The following is an 18,889-nucleotide window of genomic DNA, read 5'->3' as shown; positions in this document are numbered from 1 at the left end:
GTGCCTTTGTTGGGTGTCTGCTTTGTGCCGAAGCGGACATCTCCCATGCCAATTGTGGCAGTGCGGTTGCTGAGAAAGTTTTTGGTGTAGTTGAAGGTCTTGGGTCCGCAATCGAGGGCGTTGAGCTCTTTCAAGATGGCGTCGTGAGAAACGTTGTCAAAAGCGCCTTTCAGATCAAGTGCCATAATTAGGTGCTCGCCGCCTCTCGGGATGTTACTGAGTACTTCTTCCCTGAGAAGGAGGAAAGCGTCTTGCGTAGAAAGACCTTTTCTGAAACCGATCATAGTGGATGGAAAAGGTTGTTGTCCTCTATGTAGTTTAGGAGGCGGGTCTGGATAACGCGCTCGTATAGTTTGCCCAGGCAAAAGGTGAGGGAGATGGGTCGTAATGCTTCCAGGCTTGGTGGTTTGCCTGGTTTTGGGATAGTCACGATTTCGGAGTGTTTCCACTCTGCAGGGAGTTCTCCCGCCTCCCATAGGGTGTCATTTATGTAGGTAGTGAGGACCTCGATCTGCCACTTGTCCAGGTTTCAAATCATCCCAACTGTGATCTTGTCCGCGCCAGCTGCCGTGTTGCGTGTGGTAGATCGAGCCGCAGCCTCGTCGATCCGCAAACATCGCGGTCTGCCACTAACCGTACACTCAAGAAAATCGCCCATCTGTACCCCGGAGACGACGCGGCCCTCTTCACCGCCCTCAAAACCAAATACATCGGCGCCCCCCATCCTCCTAGCACAATCTTGTACACGGGAGGCCCAAATGAGAGGCTGGACGCCCCCATCACCACTGCCGAGGTTTACGCATTTCGCAAGCAGCCCGTTGGTAGAGCGCTGGACATGCTGAGCTCTTTAATTCGGATCTCACTAGTAATGTTGTCTTTTGACCTACTTTCTTTGAAATTATATTCTAAGTGATTACGCAATTATTTTTATACTGTAATAAACAAACAACAAAAATAATCGCAGTTTCATCATGCTTTCTTTGTTTTCAGTGACAGATAACTTCTTTCTATGACAAATGTTTTGTGCTGCTGCCTGAGGAAGCCAAAATCAACGTGTCCTGCTGCTTGAGGAAAATAGTCTTAGTGGGTGATGCTGATCTGTAATTTTGACATCTACCGCCAAGTCATGCTCAGCAGATCACCAATTATCCCGCATAATCACGTAAAAGACGTAATTTTCCACACTCACCAGAGGAACCTAAGCTTGGAGGCTAACGAAAAGGCTAGATACAGAATCAGCACGTCGCGGTGGCGAGCTGCTCAGCCCTGAGAATGGTGCCACCGCTCTAAACGAGTATTTCGCTTCAGTTTCTGCACTCGTAAAGCTCACCTTCATGAGTCGGATACGCACTTTTGTTCACAAGCAATGAAAGGAATAGAACAATAATGCAGACGTCGGCATACCAAACTTTATTCGCTCACTTACTCTGTCAACGTCACTTGCCTACGACAAAATCAATAATAAAACAGAGAGAAATACTGAATCACTGAAATATCAAATGCTATGACTAATATTTTCACAATTTCTCAGCACTGCTAACGTCTGGAAAATAGCACTCAGGAAAATCAGGGGACCACTAACAACACCCTTAGCCAGTCAACTTCCATCCTCAACAGCACGGCCGTAGGAAGCGACTTTTATGCGCAACCCAGTTAACACCGCATTTACTCGTTTTATAACAATACGTGGCCGCTACCCCCTGACTGGTTCACATTTTAGGCTTCTCGAAGAACTTTGATCGGGTCTTCCATGACCACATATTCTTGAAGTTGTCCGGCCTTTTAGCTATACAATTTTTTTAAACGTAAGTAGCGCACTCATTGAGAGGGATTGTAATAATTAATAATTTGTAATCATAATTCTTCCTTTTTGAGGCTAAAATCGCGTGTTCCACAGGACGCGTGGCTGTTTCCTTTATTTTTAGTAATACACATGAATGGCCTGACTTCTAACACTGTTTAAACTCAGGTTGTTCGCTGACAATGTCTTCATACACGACGCCTTAATTGACCAAGAATTCATGAACGTACTCCAAAAACTCCTAAACACTGCCACACGTGGCATTAATCTTGCCTCACGCCATTAAACTTTGCGCAATACAAAGCTATGAAATTTTGCCGCCTTCACATTGCAACTCACACTACAATACCATCTCAGCTCTATACTAGTTATCAACGCGCCATCATGTAAATATAAATTTTCACGTGACATCATCGCTGTAATTAGTGGTACATATCGAAACGTGCCGTTGTGAAGACTTGCCGAACATGGGACTATGGCGTGATCAAGGCAACTCAGACCAAAGGTTGAATACGCTTAATCTTTCTGGAACACTTCGCAAGCATACTTCGCTGCTGTCCTCGCAGGCATTCATAACTGCGCTGCGCGATTTATCACCTCGGCCTGCTGAAAACAATTACGCGTGACGTCACAAAAAGACACCTTGAGCTCACATCCCTCGCATAACGTCTCCTTTGGTCTTGTTCATTCCTTCACGCATTTTAACAGCACCCACAGTACTGACATGCACTGAAAAAGACATCTAAGATCTCGTTTATGTTACAGGTAGTTTTTGCAGCGTGAGCTACACTGGGGCTACCAGTCGAGCATTTCGCGGTGGCTGGGAGGGAAAAGTTGTGCGCATGCGTCGTTACCATGGCAACCAAGGAGGAGCAACAGGTGCGGCGTGCGCTTCGCCATAGCCGCGTCCGCTCCAGCGTCGGAGCCGCGCGTGACGTCACCTTTCGCGGCCGGCGCACTGATATCCGTCGTGCCTTGCCGCTGTACTTATGGTTCCATTCAGCGAACCGAGCGCAGAAAACGCGCGCTCTCGTCTCCTTCCCCAGAAAATGCTCGGGGATGGCTTGGCTCCAAGAATGCGGAGCGCACGGGAAAACCCGGCCGGCGTTGTCGGCGCATACAAATGTTCGCCGCCGATGTCTCCGAAGTCGCGCCCCTGCCCCAGTCGGTAAGTCGGAAGCCCTCCTTACGTAGCCTTCTATTTCCGAGGAATGCCTCGTTGACGTTCTGTAGCTAGCTGGCCCGCTCTATGTATTAATTGCAAGAGTAATAAATACGATTTGAGTGTTCACGCTTTGTCGTCCCTTCCATTTGTTCCCACGAGCACGAACCGCTCCGCGGTTAGCGAGCGGGAACGCTGCATAAGCGGAGCATGAGTGCGGGGGTGGAAGTCTGCCCCTCCCCCCATATTTCCACACCCCACAGGATTTGAACCGGCCTCTAATGAAGGAAGAAAATTAATCTGAATAAAAGAAAACATTTCCGACAACAGGAGAAAAAAGAATATGGAAAAATAGGCGCAACACTCAAGATGTAAAAAGTATTCACGATATATTTTTATGTAGCTCTCACCAAAAGCGCCTGTTTTGTCTGCCTCCTATCTCTCTTTCTACTAGGGCCCATAACCCACGCAAACATTTTCTCCCAGACGCGTGTGTGTCTTCGTTTCCTTCCTCACGATTACTTGCAGCAATTTCACCATGGAACAATCTCACTGCTCAGTATATTTATCTACAGATACTATCAGCCCCAAATAGGGCCTCAGTAGGACTGGCTTGATACCACCTAACGTGAGGACGGAAAGCAAAGAAAACAGTGCAGTGAAACCACGGAAAACACAGTGCAAAAATACATCAAAAATGAAGTTCCACAATACAGTATGCTGGGCGAGTTGGTTTTTAACTTCCATATCTACAGCGCTAAATACGGGACAGAAGGAACATACACGTCACACAACAGAGCGCTCAGTTGTGTGACTTGTGTGTTCCTTCTGTCCCGTCTTTAGCGCTATAGATATGGAAGTTAAAAGCCAATTCGCCCAGCATACGGTATTGTGGAACTTCATTTCTAGTACAAAGGGCTCTTTTGCATGTGCTCTTGATCCTTTCCAAGTGGTTCCAGTAGTCGCTGCGGCTACATGCAGAGTTCGCTCGCTCGGCTTTTGCGTTCGGGAGAGAATCCTTCCACACAACCTTTCCGCCCAATTTGGCGGTGTTCAACCCTCAGCAAGCCATGGAAAAAGACTGCAATCTTCTCCGGTCGGAATGGCTGCAGCATGTGCGAGCGTACAGGGAACGCCTGAAGGTTCTGGTACATTTCTATGCGGGACCAGATCATTCAAAGATTCAGCGGCAGCAGTTATCAATGTGTATTCACCATACCACTGAATTCCTTTGGCAGCGGACGTTCCCAGCACTTCGTGCGCTACTTCCCCAGAAGACCCCAAACGACTGGACAACAGATCCACGTCAAGGAGGGTGTCTTCCTTCCACACAACATCACGCAAGTCCTATGCCAAGGGGCCCAAGTTCGCAGTCGAGCCGAGTATATCTAGACCGGAACTACTGAGTATGGTGAGACAAGTTTCTCGGCGTGAAAAAGAGCGCTCTGTTGTTTGACGTGTGTGTTCCTTCTGTGCCGTCTTTAGCGCTGCAGATACGGAAACGTGAAAATGAGTGGATTGTACAAAGTAATATGAGAACAGAATGGAAACAAAAGAGTGCACATACTGTCCAGGCGCAACACAGAGCCAAATATCTGAATGGAAGTGGTTTCATATTGCCTAACATCCGAACGGAAAGGAAACAAAGCAATGCAGAACAGTTTCAACAATGCACTACAAAACACATCGATACCCCACAGATCAACCTTTATTAAATACATCCGATAAGAATGATGAGGACACTCCGCCACTCTCTAAACTTACAGCTTGTTCTGGCAGCTTGTTCCAGGATGCTTATTCCGCGTTATGCGTGCTAGTTTCATTAATGTATTCACGTTTGTTCTGCAGTGTTTTGTTATTGATAATAATAAAAAAGATTTATTCATTTTAACTTCCTTCGAAACCTTTAGGGCGGTAAGTCGGCTCTATACTACCATGGGTAAGGAAAATGCAACGCAGCGCACGTCCTTGTAGATGTCCTAGTTTTGATGTTACTAAATCTAATCCCGAAACATTTTCCTCCGTGGTCGCTGACCTTTTAAATAATATTTAATTACCGTTTTGTGATTTAATCATTCTTGTGTCACCGTTTTATTCCGAACGGTCAACTGCCTTCTTGAGGGTTTCTAGTTTTCGTTGTTCTGCATTATTTGTTAAATTCGTGCGCAAAAACTGCTATATTAGGCGACGTCCGCTCATCATCTCATGTGTTTTATATCATTCCCCCCTGCCCCCTCATGTGGTGCCCTTTGAGCCTTTAAGGCTGTAGATAAGGCAGCTGGCAGTGGTCATAGTTAGCGTATATCTTCCAGAAGTTTGATCACATGTTACTGCAGTTTAGAACACTTATTTGCGTCAGGAGTTTTTGAAAATGGGGTATCTGAACAAATTATAATAAATACAGCAGTCCACTGAAAAGAGGACACAATGGAAGGAAGAAACCCGAAGGAAGCAGCCAATCAGAACAATGGTGATGTAAAGAATTTCTTAGTGCGAAACGCGGGAAGGTGAGTTGCCGAGCAGGCCGCTTGGGGCCATTGTCTCGTCCCGCCGCATCGCCAAGGAAGGGCTGCTCTCGGCGCTCTTGAGGAAAAGAAGCCGGCGTCGCCTCCGTCCCCGTCGATAGCTCAGTTGGTAGAGCGGTGGTCTGTAGAGGTCAACTGCTGCGGACATCCATATGTCGCTGGTTGGAATCCGGTTCGACGGAGTGTTCTTTTTTATATTTTTCAGCCAATCTAACAGCAACCCACAGCCGTGAAATGATGTCCGGCAGATTAACGTCGTCACATCAGCATTTTGAATCGCAGTGCAGGCACCCCGAGGCCATTGTGTCGTCAAGAGAAAACCATTACTCTTTTGCGCCGCCTCCCGAAGGAAGGGCTGCTCTGGACGCACTTGAGGAAACGAAGCCGGCGTCGCCTCCGTCCCCGTCGATAGCTCAGTTGGTAGAGCGGTGGACTGTAGAGGTCAACTGCTGCGGACATCCATATGTCGCTGGTTGGAATCCGGCTCGACGGATTGTTCTTTTTATATTTTTCAGCCAATCTAAGAGCAACCCACAGCTGTGAAATGATCTCCGGCAGACTAACGTCGTCACATCAACATTTTGAATCGCAGTGCAGGCACCCCGGGGCCATTGTGTCGTCAAGAGAAAACCGTTACGCTTTCGCGCCGCCTCCCGAAGGAAGGGCTGCTCTGGGCGCACTTGAGGAAAAGAAGCCGGCGTCGCCTCCGTCCCCGTCGATAGCTCTGCTGGTAGTGTGGTGGACTGTAGAGGTCAACTGCTGCGGACATCCATATGTCGCTGGTTGGAATCCGGCTCGACGGAGTGTTCTTTTTATATTTTTCAGCCAATCTAAGAGCAACCCACAGCTGTGAAATGATCTCCGGCAGACTAACGTCGTCACATCAACATTTTGAATCGCAGTGCAGGCACCCCGGGGCCATTGTGTCGTCAAGAGAAAACCGTTACGCTTTCGCGCCGCCTCCCGAAGGAAGGGCTGCTCTGGGCGCACTTGAGGAAAAGAAGCCGGCGTCGCCTCCGTCCCCGTCGATAGCTCTGCTGGTAGTGTGGTGGACTGTAGAGGTCAACTGCTGCGGACATCCATATGTCGCTGGTTGGAATCCGGCTCGACGGAGTGTTCTTTTTATATTTTTCTGCCAATCTAAGAGCAACCCACAGCTGTGAAATGATCTCCGGCAGACTAACGTCGTCACATCAACATTTTGAATCGCAGTGCAGGCACCCCGGTGCCATTGTGTCGTCAAGAGAAAACCGTTACGCTTTCGCGCCGCCTCCCGAAGGAAGGGCTGCTCTGGGCGCACTTGAGGAAAAGAAGCCGGCGTCGCCTCCGTCCCCGTCGATAGCTCTGCTGGTAGTGTGGTGGACTGTAGAGGTCAACTGCTGCGGACATCCATATGTCGCTGGTTGGAATCCGGCTCGACGGAGTGTTCTTTTTATATTTTTCTGCCAATCTAAGAGCAACCCACAGCTGTGAAATGATCTCCGGCAGACTAACGTCGTCACATCAACATTTTGAATCGCAGTGCAGGCACCCAGGGGCCATTGTGTCGTCAAGAGAAAACCGTTACGCTTTCGCGCCGCCTCCCGAAGGAAGGGCTGCTCTGGGCGCACTTGAGGAAAAGAAGCCGGCGTCGCCTCCGTCCCCGTCGATAGCTCTGCTGGTAGTGTGGTGGACTGTAGAGGTCAACTGCTGCGGACATCCATATGTCGCTGGTTGGAATCCGGTTCGACGGAGTGTTCTTTTTTATATTTTTCAGCCAATCTAACAGCAACCCACAGCCGTGAAATGATGTCCGGCAGATTAACGTCGTCACATCAGCATTTTGAATCGCAGTGCAGGCACCCCGAGGCCATTGTGTCGTCAAGAGAAAACCATTACTCTTTTGCGCCGCCTCCCGAAGGAAGGGCTGCTCTGGACGCACTTGAGGAAACGAAGCAGGCGTCGCCTCCGTCCCCGTCGATAGCTCAGTTGGTAGAGCGGTGGACTGTAGAGGTCAACTGCTGCGGACATCCATATGTCGCTGGTTGGAATCCGGCTCGACGGATTGTTCTTTTTATATTTTTCAGCCAATCTAAGAGCAACCCACAGCTGTGAAATGATCTCCGGCAGACTAACGTCGTCACATCAACATTTTGAATCGCAGTGCAGGCACCCCGGGGCCATTGTGTCGTCAAGAGAAAACCGTTACGCTTTCGCGCCGCCTCCCGAAGGAAGGGCTGCTCTGGGCGCACTTGAGGAAAAGAAGCCGGCGTCGCCTCCGTCCCCGTCGATAGCTCTGCTGGTAGTGTGGTGGACTGTAGAGGTCAACTGCTGCGGACATCCATATGTCGCTGGTTGGAATCCGGCTCGACGGAGTGTTCTTTTTATATTTTTCTGCCAATCTAAGAGCAACCCACAGCTGTGAAATGATCTCCGGCAGACTAACGTCGTCACATCAACATTTTGAATCGCAGTGCAGGCACCCCGGTGCCATTGTGTCGTCAAGAGAAAACCGTTACGCTTTCGCGCCGCCTCCCGAAGGAAGGGCTGCTCTGGGCGCACTTGAGGAAAAGAAGCCGGCGTCGCCTCCGTCCCCGTCGATAGCTCTGCTGGTAGTGTGGTGGACTGTAGAGGTCAACTGCTGCGGACATCCATATGTCGCTGGTTGGAATCCGGCTCGACGGAGTGTTCTTTTTATATTTTTCTGCCAATCTAAGAGCAACCCACAGCTGTGAAATGATCTCCGGCAGACTAACGTCGTCACATCAACATTTTGAATCGCAGTGCAGGCACCCCGGTGCCATTGTGTCGTCAAGAGAAAACCGTTACGCTTTCGCGCCGCCTCCCGAAGGAAGGGCTGCTCTGGGCGCACTTGAGGAAAAGAAGCCGGCGTCGCCTCCGTCCCCGTCGATAGCTCTGCTGGTAGTGTGGTGGACTGTAGAGGTCAACTGCTGCGGACATCCATATGTCGCTGGTTGGAATCCGGCTCGACGGAGTGTTCTTTTTATATTTTTCTGCCAATCTAAGAGCAAGCCACAGCTGTGAAATGATCTCCGGCAGACTAACGTCGTCACATCAACATTTTGAATCGCAGTGCAGGCACCCCGGTGCCATTGTGTCGTCAAGAGAAAACCGTTACGCTTTCGCGCCGCCTCCCGAAGGAAGGGCTGCTCTGGGCGCACTTGAGGAAAAGAAGCCGGCGTCGCCTCCGTCCCCGTCGATAGCTCTGCTGGTAGTGTGGTGGACTGTAGAGGTCAACTGCTGCGGACATCCATATGTCGCTGGTTGGAATCCGGCTCGACGGAGTGTTCTTTTTATATTTTTCTGCCAATCTAAGAGCAACCCACAGCTGTGAAATGATCTCCGGCAGACTAACGTCGTCACATCAACATTTTGAATCGCAGTGCAGGCACCCAGGGGCCATTGTGTCGTCAAGAGAAAACCGTTACGCTTTCGCGCCGCCTCCCGAAGGAAGGGCTGCTCTGGGCGCACTTGAGGAAAAGAAGCCGGCGTCGCCTCCGTCCCCGTCGATAGCTCTGCTGGTAGTGTGGTGGACTGTAGAGGTCAACTGCTGCGGACATCCATATGTCGCTGGTTGGAATCCGGCTCCACGGAGTGTTCTTTTTTTATATTTTTCAGCCAATCTAAGAGCAACCCACAGCTGTGAAATGATCTCCGGCAGACTAACGTCGTCACATCAACATTTTGAATCGCAGTGCAGGCACCCCGGGGCCATTGTGTCGTCAAGAGATAACCGTTACGCTTTCGCGCCGCCTCCCGAAGGAAGGGCTGCTCTGGGCGCACTTGAGGAAAAGAAGCCGGCGTCGCCTCCGTCCCCGTCGATAGCTCAGTTGGTAGTGTGGTGGACTGTAGAGGTCAACTGCTGCGGACATCCATATGTCGCTGGTTGGAATCCGGCTCGACGGAGTGTTCTTTTTATATTTTTCAGCCAATCTAAGAGCAACCCACAGCTGTGAAATGATCTCCGGCAGACTAACGTCGTCACATCAACATTTTGAATCGCAGTGCAGGCACCCAGGGGCCATTGTGTCGTCAAGAGAAAACCGTTACGCTTTCGCGCCGCCTCCCGAAGGAAGGGCTGCTCTGGGCGCACTTGAGGAAAAGAAGCCGGCGTCGCCTCCGTCCCCGTCGATAGCTCTGCTGGTAGTGTGGTGGACTGTAGAGGTCAACTGCTGCGGACATCCATATGTCGCTGGTTGGAATCCGGCTCCACGGAGTGTTCTTTTTTTATATTTTTCAGCCAATCTAAGAGCAACCCACAGCTGTGAAATGATCTCCGGCAGACTAACGTCGTCACATCAACATTTTGAATCGCAGTGCAGGCACCCCGGGGCCATTGTGTCGTCAAGAGATAACCGTTACGCTTTCGCGCCGCCTCCCGAAGGAAGGGCTGCTCTGGGCGCACTTGAGGAAAAGAAGCCGGCGTCGCCTCCGTCCCCGTCGATAGCTCAGTTGGTAGTGTGGTGGACTGTAGAGGTCAACTGCTGCGGACATCCATATGTCGCTGGTTGGAATCCGGCTCGACGGAGTGTTCTTTTTATATTTTTCAGCCAATCTAAGAGCAACCCACAGCTGTGAAATGATCTCCGGCAGACTAACGTCGTCACATCAACATTTTGAATCGCAGTGCAGGCACCCCGGGGCCATTGTGTCGTCAAGAGATAACCGTTACGCTTTCGCGCCGCCTCCCGAAGGAAGGGCTGCTCTGGGCGCACTTGAGGAAAAGAAGCCGGCGTCGCCTCCGTCCCCGTCGATAGCTCTGCTGGTAGTGTGGTGGACTGTAGAGGTCAACTGCTGCGGACATCCATATGTCGCTGGTTGGAATCCGGCTCGACGGAGTGTTCTTTTTATATTTTTCAGCCAATCTAAGAGCAACCCACAGCTGTGAAATGATCTCCGGCAGACTAACGTCGTCACATCAACATTTTGAATCGCAGTGCAGGCACCCAGGGGCCATTGTGTCGTCAAGAGAAAACCGTTACGCTTTCGCGCCGCCTCCCGAAGGAAGGGCTGCTCTGGGCGCACTTGAGGAAAAGAAGCCGGCGTCGCCTCCGTCCCCGTCGATAGCTCTGCTGGTAGTGTGGAGGACTGTAGAGGTCAACTGCTGCGGACATCCATATGTCGCTGGTTGGAATCCGGCTCGACGGAGTGTTCTTTTTATATTTTTCAGCCAATCTAAGAGCAACCCACAGCTGTGAAATGATCTCCGGCAGACTAACGTCGTCACATCAACATTTTGAATCGCAGTGCAGGCACCCCGGGGCCATTGTGTCGTCAAGAGATAACCGTTACGCTTTCGCGCCGCCTCCCGAAGGAAGGGCTGCTCTGGGCGCACTTGAGGAAAAGAAGCCGGCGTCGCCTCCGTCCCCGTCGATAGCTCTGCTGGTAGTGTGGTGGACTGTAGAGGTCAACTGCTGCGGACATCCATATGTCGCTGGTTGGAATCCGGCTCGACGGAGTGTTCTTTTTATATTTTTCTGCCAATCTAAGAGCAACCCACAGCTGTGAAATGATCTCCGGCAGACTAACGTCGTCACATCAACATTTTGAATCGCAGTGCAGGCACCCCGGGGCCATTGTGTCGTCAAGAGATAACCGTTACGCTTTCGCGCCGCCTCCCGAAGGAAGGGCTGCTCTGGGCGCACTTGAGGAAAAGAAGCCGGCGTCGCCTCCGTCCCCGTCGATAGCTCTGCTGGTAGTGTGGTGGACTGTAGAGGTCAACTGCTGCGGACATCCATATGTCGCTGGTTGGAATCCGGCTCGACGGAGTGTTCTTTTTATATTTTTCAGCCAATCTAAGAGCAACCCACAGCTGTGAAATGATCTCCGGCAGACTAACGTCGTCACATCAACATTTTGAATCGCAGTGCAGGCACCCCGGTGCCATTGTGTCGTCAAGAGAAAACCGTTACGCTTTCGCGCCGCCTCCCGAAGGAAGGGCTGCTCTGGGCGCACTTGAGGAAAAGAAGCCGGCGTCGCCTCCGTCCCCGTCGATAGCTCAGTTGGTAGTGTGGTGGACTGTAGAGGTCAACTGCTGCGGACATCCATTTGTCGCTGGTTGGAATCCGGCTCGACGGAGTGTTCTTTTTATATTTTTCAGCCAATCTAAGAGCAACCCACAGCTGTGAAATGATCTCCGGCAGACTAACGTCGTCACATCAACATTTTGAATCGCAGTGCAGGCACCCCAGGGCCATTGTGTCGTCAAGAGAAAACCGTTACGCTTTTGCGCCGCCTCCCGAAGGAAGGGCTGCTCTGGGCACTCTTGAGGAAAAGAAACGCGGCCGCCGCAGCCGGGTTCGAAACCGGGATTTCGGCCCAAGTTCTTCCGGTGTGATACAGGTATATACAACGCCCTTCAAGCAACGGCGTCTGCATGAAACTAGTAAATCATCGGGAAGTAGAAGAGGATGGGCACAGTTGGATGCGCCATGGCGGGCGGTGATGGAGCGACTCAGACCAATGAGCGTCGTCCTTATGTGGTGCAACAACGCAAAGAGGCAAAGTAAAAAGAAATCGATAGCGTAATTTCTCAAATCAAATCGAGTTTATTCCAACATTCGTACAATGTTAAAAGCTCCTATTGCAGAAAGCGGTCAACAGACCTTGACTAGGCCGGGGAACAATTGTGTCAGCCGCGACGTCACAACATGGTGTAAGAACATATTCTTACACCATGCGTTCCATACGCAGTACAATGAGTTATGAACGAAATGGTAATAGTACTTCAAGAATTAGATTCAGATTCAAACGTACAATGCGAACAATACCATACATGCAGTCCGTTCATCAATATAAGTCAATTGCGCGAGTACATATCGCCAGACAATTCCAGCGCTGCACCAGCACAGCTAGACAAGCACTGCAATTGCCTGTTACGGAAGAGCTTGTCTCACAGCTCTAGTCCAGGGAAAGAGGAAACGGCCTCTTTTGCAGTGGTGTAGAATAGCATTGCGTTCAGAAACTCCGTGTGGGCTGCTTCCCACAATGTGATGCTTGCGTAACGCGTTAGGTGGACGCCACCATAGAGTACGTCAAAGTGCGATGTCAGTGCACGTTAAATACCAGCTGGACAGAGTCAAAGCCTGAAATTAGAGGGGGCTTCACTTACCCCCTCCCATTACAGGTTTTAAATTAGAAAAGGCACTGATGCCGAGTTCGTGAAAATCGCCTCTTTGGACGGATAATAGCGATCGCATAAGTGCAAGGAAAAACGAATCCCTGCCTCAAAGGCCGCATTTAAACGGAGACAAAATGCAAAATACAAGCGCGTGTTGAAGAAACCCGGGCGGTGTAAATTAATCGGGAACCGCGAATACGACGCCTCTATCTCTTTCTGCCCTCCCCTTTATCAATTCCCTCATTGGCTGGTTAAATTGCCCAGCGAGAATGAGGCACCAATTGCGGCGCGTTTCCTTTTCTCTAAAACGGTCACATTTGCAGTAAAATAAAACGAGACACCAAAACACTCAGTGCACGAAGCGAAGAAAGTGAATAGCGGCCCAGGCCCCTCGAGGCCATTGTCGAGTCAAAAGTCAAGCGATACGCTGCCGCGATGGCTTTTCCTGCAAGGCCTGCACACGACGCACTTCAGGAAAAGAAGCCGGCCTCACCTTCGTCCCCGTCGATAGCTCAGTTGGTAGAGCGGTGGACTGTAGGAGGCTTTGCACTATGGACATCCATAGGTCGCTGGTTCGAATCCGGCTCGACGGAGAAGTTTTTTTTCCCGTAGCTCTCCGAGTATCCTCGCGCTGTGAACAAGTGCTGTGATTACCTTCAGCAGTTATTGCGGTCGTCCTTTTACCATTTTTACTAAATTGCTTTACATTTGCGTTATGGTGCGAAATTCAGCTTCGGAAACAAAATTGCGGAGCTGTCATAATCATAAGCGGCGAATATTGAATATTGAAACCCCTTTCGAACGTTGCCTTTTAGATCTGTCAGCCAGAAGCTGGTTACGCATGCGGGCGACACGCATGGGTAGTTCGTTCCCTGTGCGGCAACTATGCAGTACCGAGGTAGCCTCAAGCTAAAGCTTTCCGCAAATAATACTCTCGAAACACGTGCCATGGTAGCTCCCGGAGAAAGCGGTACATGGCAAGGCTAATCTCAAACGCTCTGTAAACGTAGAAATCACGAAGAGCAAATCCGGTCTTCACCACACGCACAAATTATCGTAAACTAAAAAGGGCGCAGTGTTACGTTGTCAGCCAATTGTTATACCTTAAGCAATTGGCGTTGTCAAGTGAGGATTTCTGTTGCTGCTCTCGTGGCGCTGCCCTTTCTCCATGAAGGTATAAGAGCGTGGTGTTGCGTTGCGTAGCAGCACACTCACAGCTTTACATTTTTATGAAGCGACTTTCTGCATGGCTGCCGGGAGCACGAATGCGTGATTAAAGGCGAGGGAATGATGAGAAAGGAGTCAGTTTGCCAAAGCAAAAGCACCACCTGAGCTTAAGCTCTCAGCGCTCGAAGTAAACTAAGAGAAAATCATGGGCAACACTACGAGAAATTTAACTACAAACGCTTGTCATGTCCTCGCCTCGTCCTCTGTAGTTACCGCGCTATACTTTTGTTGTAACGATGAACCAACACTCCCAGCATATTCCCTCCCGAAGTACAACGTCTAACAGCAGTATTTGAACGAGGGACGCGCTGCGTTACGGTAAAATCTGCCGATGTCGGTACCGTCACCGCGAGTCGTATCATTTTCGCTAGCTAGCACGCAGTACTTCGGTCTTCGAGCAGAAAGGAAAAATAATGTGCGGCTGGTTGCTTTCTTGGGTGAATCTTTGTAACTTATATTCTTTAAGAGTGCGAATGAATGAATGAATGAATGTATGAATGAATGAATGAATATGCATTAGTCATTTGTTCACTTAAGACCGGCATGAAACAAAGTACAACATATTTGAACAACGCCTTTAGAAAGCAGTAAAATCTTTACGCCTCATCCTAAGCCTTGAGAATTACAGATGCGCTTAGATGTTTTTTCATCCGGGCTGCCTTACCCTGAGTAATATGCCATGAATAATTTCCTTCGTATAACCACTCAAAAAGATTAGTGGTGGAGGTTTCAATCACTTAGCTCGCCGATACGCGAAAAGTTGTTTCCTTGATGCCAGAGAAAATTATATGCAAATTGGGGGCACAGTTCTCCCTGAGCTCATCTGCCGTGCCGCTAACGTGGACGCGACTGCGGCCGGTAGGCCCGCAATCTTAATCTAAATCAGCGCAAAGTGTGGACGAGACGTCGGACTGCACGCGAGCGCCATATTGGTTGCCTCATCGAGCCACCGAGAAGACTTGCTGTTATCCCTCGTTCTCTGCTGTTCCGTTTTAGATTTTCTGGTTTCGGCTGGCGCAGCACCAGGTGCCGCACACATCTGCTCGGCGGGGTTGCAACAGCACTGGTGCTTTGCGGCGCAGCTAAGACATTGGCCAATGAAGTTGAGTTGAGTTGAGGTGTTGAATACTACAGGTGGGATTAGCCTTGCTTACTCTTGCGGCAATTGCTCCAGCGTAGCGTCCCTTCTATGTTCATCATCATCAGCCTTACTACACCCACTGCAGGGCAAAGGCCTCTCCCATGTCTCGCCAATTAACTTTATCCTTTGCCAGCTGCATCCACCCTTTGCCTGCAAACTTCTTAATCTCATCCGCCCACCTAACCTTCTGCCGCCCCCTGCTCCGCTTACTTTCTCTTGGAATCCACTCCGTTACCCTTAAGGACCAGCGGTTATCTTGCCTTCGCATTACATGCCCTGCCCAAGCCCATTCTTTCTCTTGATTTCGACTAGGATGTCATTAACCCGTGTTTGTTCCCTGACCCACTCTGCCCTCTTCCGATCTCTTAACGTTACACCTATCATTTTTCTTTCCATGGCTCGCTGCGTTGTCCTTAACTTAAGCTGAACTCTTTTCGTTAGCCTCCACGTTTCTGCCCCGTAGGTGAGTACCAGTAAGATTATGCTGTTGTACACTTTCCTCTTGAGGGAAATTGGCAAACTGCCACTCATGATCTGCGAGAATTTGCCATATGCACTCCACCCCATTCTTATCCTTCTAGTTATCTCCCTCTCATGATCCGGATCAGCTGTCACTACCTGCCCTAAGTAGACGTATTCCGTCACAATTTCTAGGCTCTCGCTACCGATTGTGAACTCTTGTTCCCTTGCTAGGCTGTTGAACATTACCTTGGTTTTCTGCATGTTAATTTTTAGACCCATCGATCTGCTCTGCCTGTCTAACTCATTGATCATGATTTGCAGTTCACCTCCTGAGTGACTCAGCAAGGCAATGTCATCAGCAAATTGCAGATTATTTAGGTATTCTCCATTTATTCTTATTCCCAACTGTTCCCAATTCAGGCCTCGAAATACCTCCTGTAAACATGCGGTGAACAGCATTGGCGAGATCGTGTCTCCTTGCCTGACGCCCTTCCTTATTGGAATTTTATTGCTGACTTTATGGAGGACTATAGTAGCTGTGCAGTTGCTGTATATATCTTCCAGTATTTTGACATAAGGCTCTTCTACCCCTTGATTACGCAATGCCTGTATGAGTGCTGAGGTTTCCACTGAGTCGAATGCTTTCTCGTAATCAATGAAAGCTATATATAGAGGTTGATTATATTCTGCGCATTTCTCTATCACCTGATTGATAGTGTGAATATGATCTATTGTGGAATATCCTTTACGAAAGCCTGCCTGATCATTTGGTTGATTAAAGTCTAACGTGGCCCTCACTCTATTAGCGATTACCTTAGTAAATACTTTGTAGGCAACGGATAGTAAGCTGATCGGCCTGTAATTTTTCAAGTCCTTGGCGTCTCCCTTCTTATGAATTAAGATAATGTTTGCATTCTTCCAAGCTTCTGGTACAGTCGAGGTCATAAGGCATTGCGTATACAGGGTGGCTAGTTTTTCTAGCACGATGTCCCCTCCATCCTTCAACAGATCTGCTGTTACCTGATCCTCGCCAGCTGCTTTTCCCCTTTTCATTGCTTCTAAGGCTTTCTTTACTTCATCTTTCGTTACTGGCGGGATGACGCATTGCTGTGCACTGCTGTCTTCCTCATTAACGCTCTGATAACATTGGCTACTGTACAGGTCTGTGTAGAACTCTTCGGCTACGTTAACTATCTTATCCATATTGCTAATGACATTGCCCTGCTTGTCTCTTAATGCATACATCTGGTTTTTACCTATGCCTAGTTTCCTCTTCACTGTTTTTAGGCTACCTCCGTTCTTTATAGCATGCTCGATTTTCTCCATATTAAACTTCCTTATGTCGGCTACCTTGCACTTATTTATTAACTTTGATAGCTCCGTTAGTTCTATTCTATCGGTAGAGTTAGATGCCCTCATGTTTTGGCGCTTTTTAATCAGATCTTTCGTCACCTGAGATAGCTTCCCGGTATCCTTTCGAACTGTCCTACCGCCTACTTCTACTGCGCACTCCGTAATTATTGATGTCAGATTATCGTGCATTGAATGAACATCAAGATCATCTTCCTCAGTTAAAGCCGAATATCTGTTTTGCAGCGCTATCCTAAACTCCTGTGCTTTCCCTCTTACGGCTAACTCGTTAATGGTCTTCTTCTTCACTAGCTTCTTCCGATCCCTCTTCAAGTCTAAGCTAATTCTAGACCTTACCATTCTGTGGTCGCTACAACGCACCTTTCCGAGGACGGCCACATCCTGAATGATGCCAGGTTTAGCGCATAGTATGAAGTCGATTTCATTTTTAATCTCACCATTGGGGCTCTTCCAGGTCCACTTCCTGTTTTCTCGTTTGCGGAAGAAGGTATTCATGATCCGTAAATTATTTCTATCCGCGAATTCGACTAATAACTCTCCCCTGCTATTTCTAGAGCCTATGCCATAGTCACCTACCGCGTGGTCGTCAGTCTGCTTCTTGCCCACCTTCGCATTGAAGTCGCCCATCAGTACAGTGTACTGCGATTTTACTTTATTCATTGCCGATTCTACGTCCTCATAGAAACTTTCAACGGTCTGGTCATCATGGCTGGATGTGGGTGCGTATAGGCCTGCACCACTTTCAGCTTGTACCTCCTATTCAGCCTAATTACTATAGCTGCTACCCTCTCGGTAATACTGTAGAACTCCTCTAGGTTGCCAGCTATATCCTTATTAATGAGGAATCCCACACCAAGTTCTCGTCTGTCCTCTAACCCGCGATAGCACAGTATGTGTCCGTCCTTTAGTACTGTATACGCCTCACCTGTCCTCCTAACTTCGCTAAGCCCTATCACATCCCATTTAATTCCCGCTAGTTCCTCAAACAGCACTGCTAGGCTAGCCTCACTAGCTAAAGTTCTAGCGTTAAACGTTGCCAGGTTCAGATTCCAATGGCGGCCTGTCCGGAGCCAGAGATTCTTAGCACCCTCCGCTGCGTCACAGGTCTGACCGCCACCGTGGTCAGTTGCTCTGCAGCCGCTGGGGACTGAGGGCCGAGGGTTAATTGGTTTGATCATAGAAGGTTGTGGCCAAGTACTACACCAGGGTGGCCAAATCCTGCTCTGGTGAGAGAGTGCGTTATCGGTTCTGGTCACCGAGATCAGGCCGCACTCCAGGCCTGGTTATGCAATTCCATCGACACGCGGATTTTTTTTTTTTAAACCCGGTGGAGAATTGCGCGGCACCAGGATTTGAACCCCGGTCCTCTTGCACGCGAGGCGGATGTTCTACCTCTACGCCATCGCTGCATTGTCCTAAACTTGTCTCATCTACCCCGCTATGCGCACAGTATCTTATAATAGCACACATTCCTCTCCCGCAGTCGCCATTTATGCACACAATCACTCAAGACAGTCCACATCACAGTCCACTCCAGAAGTCACCATCTATGCACATATTCAGTCACAATAGAACATAGTAAATTGTAGTGCCACAATTCATACACACATTCACTCACATTTTAACGTAGTTCACTCTAGAAGACATCATCTACACACACATTCAATCACAGTAGGCCATAGTCCGCTCCTGCTGTCACCATTTAGAAACAAGATCAGTGTCCTGTAGAAATGTTAAAAGAAGGCGTGCAGCCTCCCTTCTGCCTGTCCGGTTTCTACTCGGGTAGACAATGTCCTGAACTGTACTGTGAATGGTTCCTGTCATCTTGAAGGAAGCGAACATCACATGCTTTTTCGGGTTGTACTCTGGGCAGTACATAATATCGATTTTGACATCCCCGCACGAACCACATAAAGAACATAGCGAAGACGATGCTATGCCCGTCTTATGCATCCAGGCAGGAGTGCGAGCAATTGGCCAGTGAACTCTGCCACACCTTGGCAAGACTCCAAAAGGGTTGCTGCCTGACGGGCCAGCTACCATGTGCGTTAATACATGCTTCCTTGTAGCTTCGCCTATC

The 18,889-nt window shown here is 49.3% G+C and overlaps 4 non-coding genes across 4 annotated transcripts; all 4 read left to right on the top strand.

Annotated features, from left to right (window-relative positions):
- Nucleotides 1–5,579: 5,579 nt before the first annotated feature.
- On the top strand, nucleotides 5,580–5,670 carry TRNAY-GUA (transfer RNA tyrosine (anticodon GUA)). Its single transcript is given in 2 exon segments — nucleotides 5,580–5,616; nucleotides 5,635–5,670. It is a non-coding gene; the product is annotated as a tRNA-Tyr (tRNA).
- Nucleotides 5,671–5,890: 220 nt separating this feature from the next.
- TRNAY-GUA (transfer RNA tyrosine (anticodon GUA)) lies at nucleotides 5,891–5,981 on the top strand. The gene is given in 2 exon segments: nucleotides 5,891–5,927; nucleotides 5,946–5,981. It is a non-coding gene; the product is annotated as a tRNA-Tyr (tRNA).
- Nucleotides 5,982–7,441: 1,460 nt separating this feature from the next.
- TRNAY-GUA (transfer RNA tyrosine (anticodon GUA)) lies at nucleotides 7,442–7,532 on the top strand. The gene is given in 2 exon segments: nucleotides 7,442–7,478; nucleotides 7,497–7,532. It is a non-coding gene; the product is annotated as a tRNA-Tyr (tRNA).
- A 5,577-nt stretch (nucleotides 7,533–13,109) lies between these two features.
- TRNAY-GUA (transfer RNA tyrosine (anticodon GUA)) lies at nucleotides 13,110–13,201 on the top strand. Its single transcript is given in 2 exon segments — nucleotides 13,110–13,146; nucleotides 13,166–13,201. It is a non-coding gene; the product is annotated as a tRNA-Tyr (tRNA).
- Nucleotides 13,202–18,889: the final 5,688 nt, after the last annotated feature.

This window comes from Amblyomma americanum, chromosome 2, assembly GCF_052857255.1.
Source record: "Amblyomma americanum isolate KBUSLIRL-KWMA chromosome 2, ASM5285725v1, whole genome shotgun sequence".
Taxonomy (NCBI): domain Eukaryota; kingdom Metazoa; phylum Arthropoda; class Arachnida; order Ixodida; family Ixodidae; genus Amblyomma; species Amblyomma americanum.
This window is presented reverse-complemented; position numbering and strand designations above follow the sequence as displayed.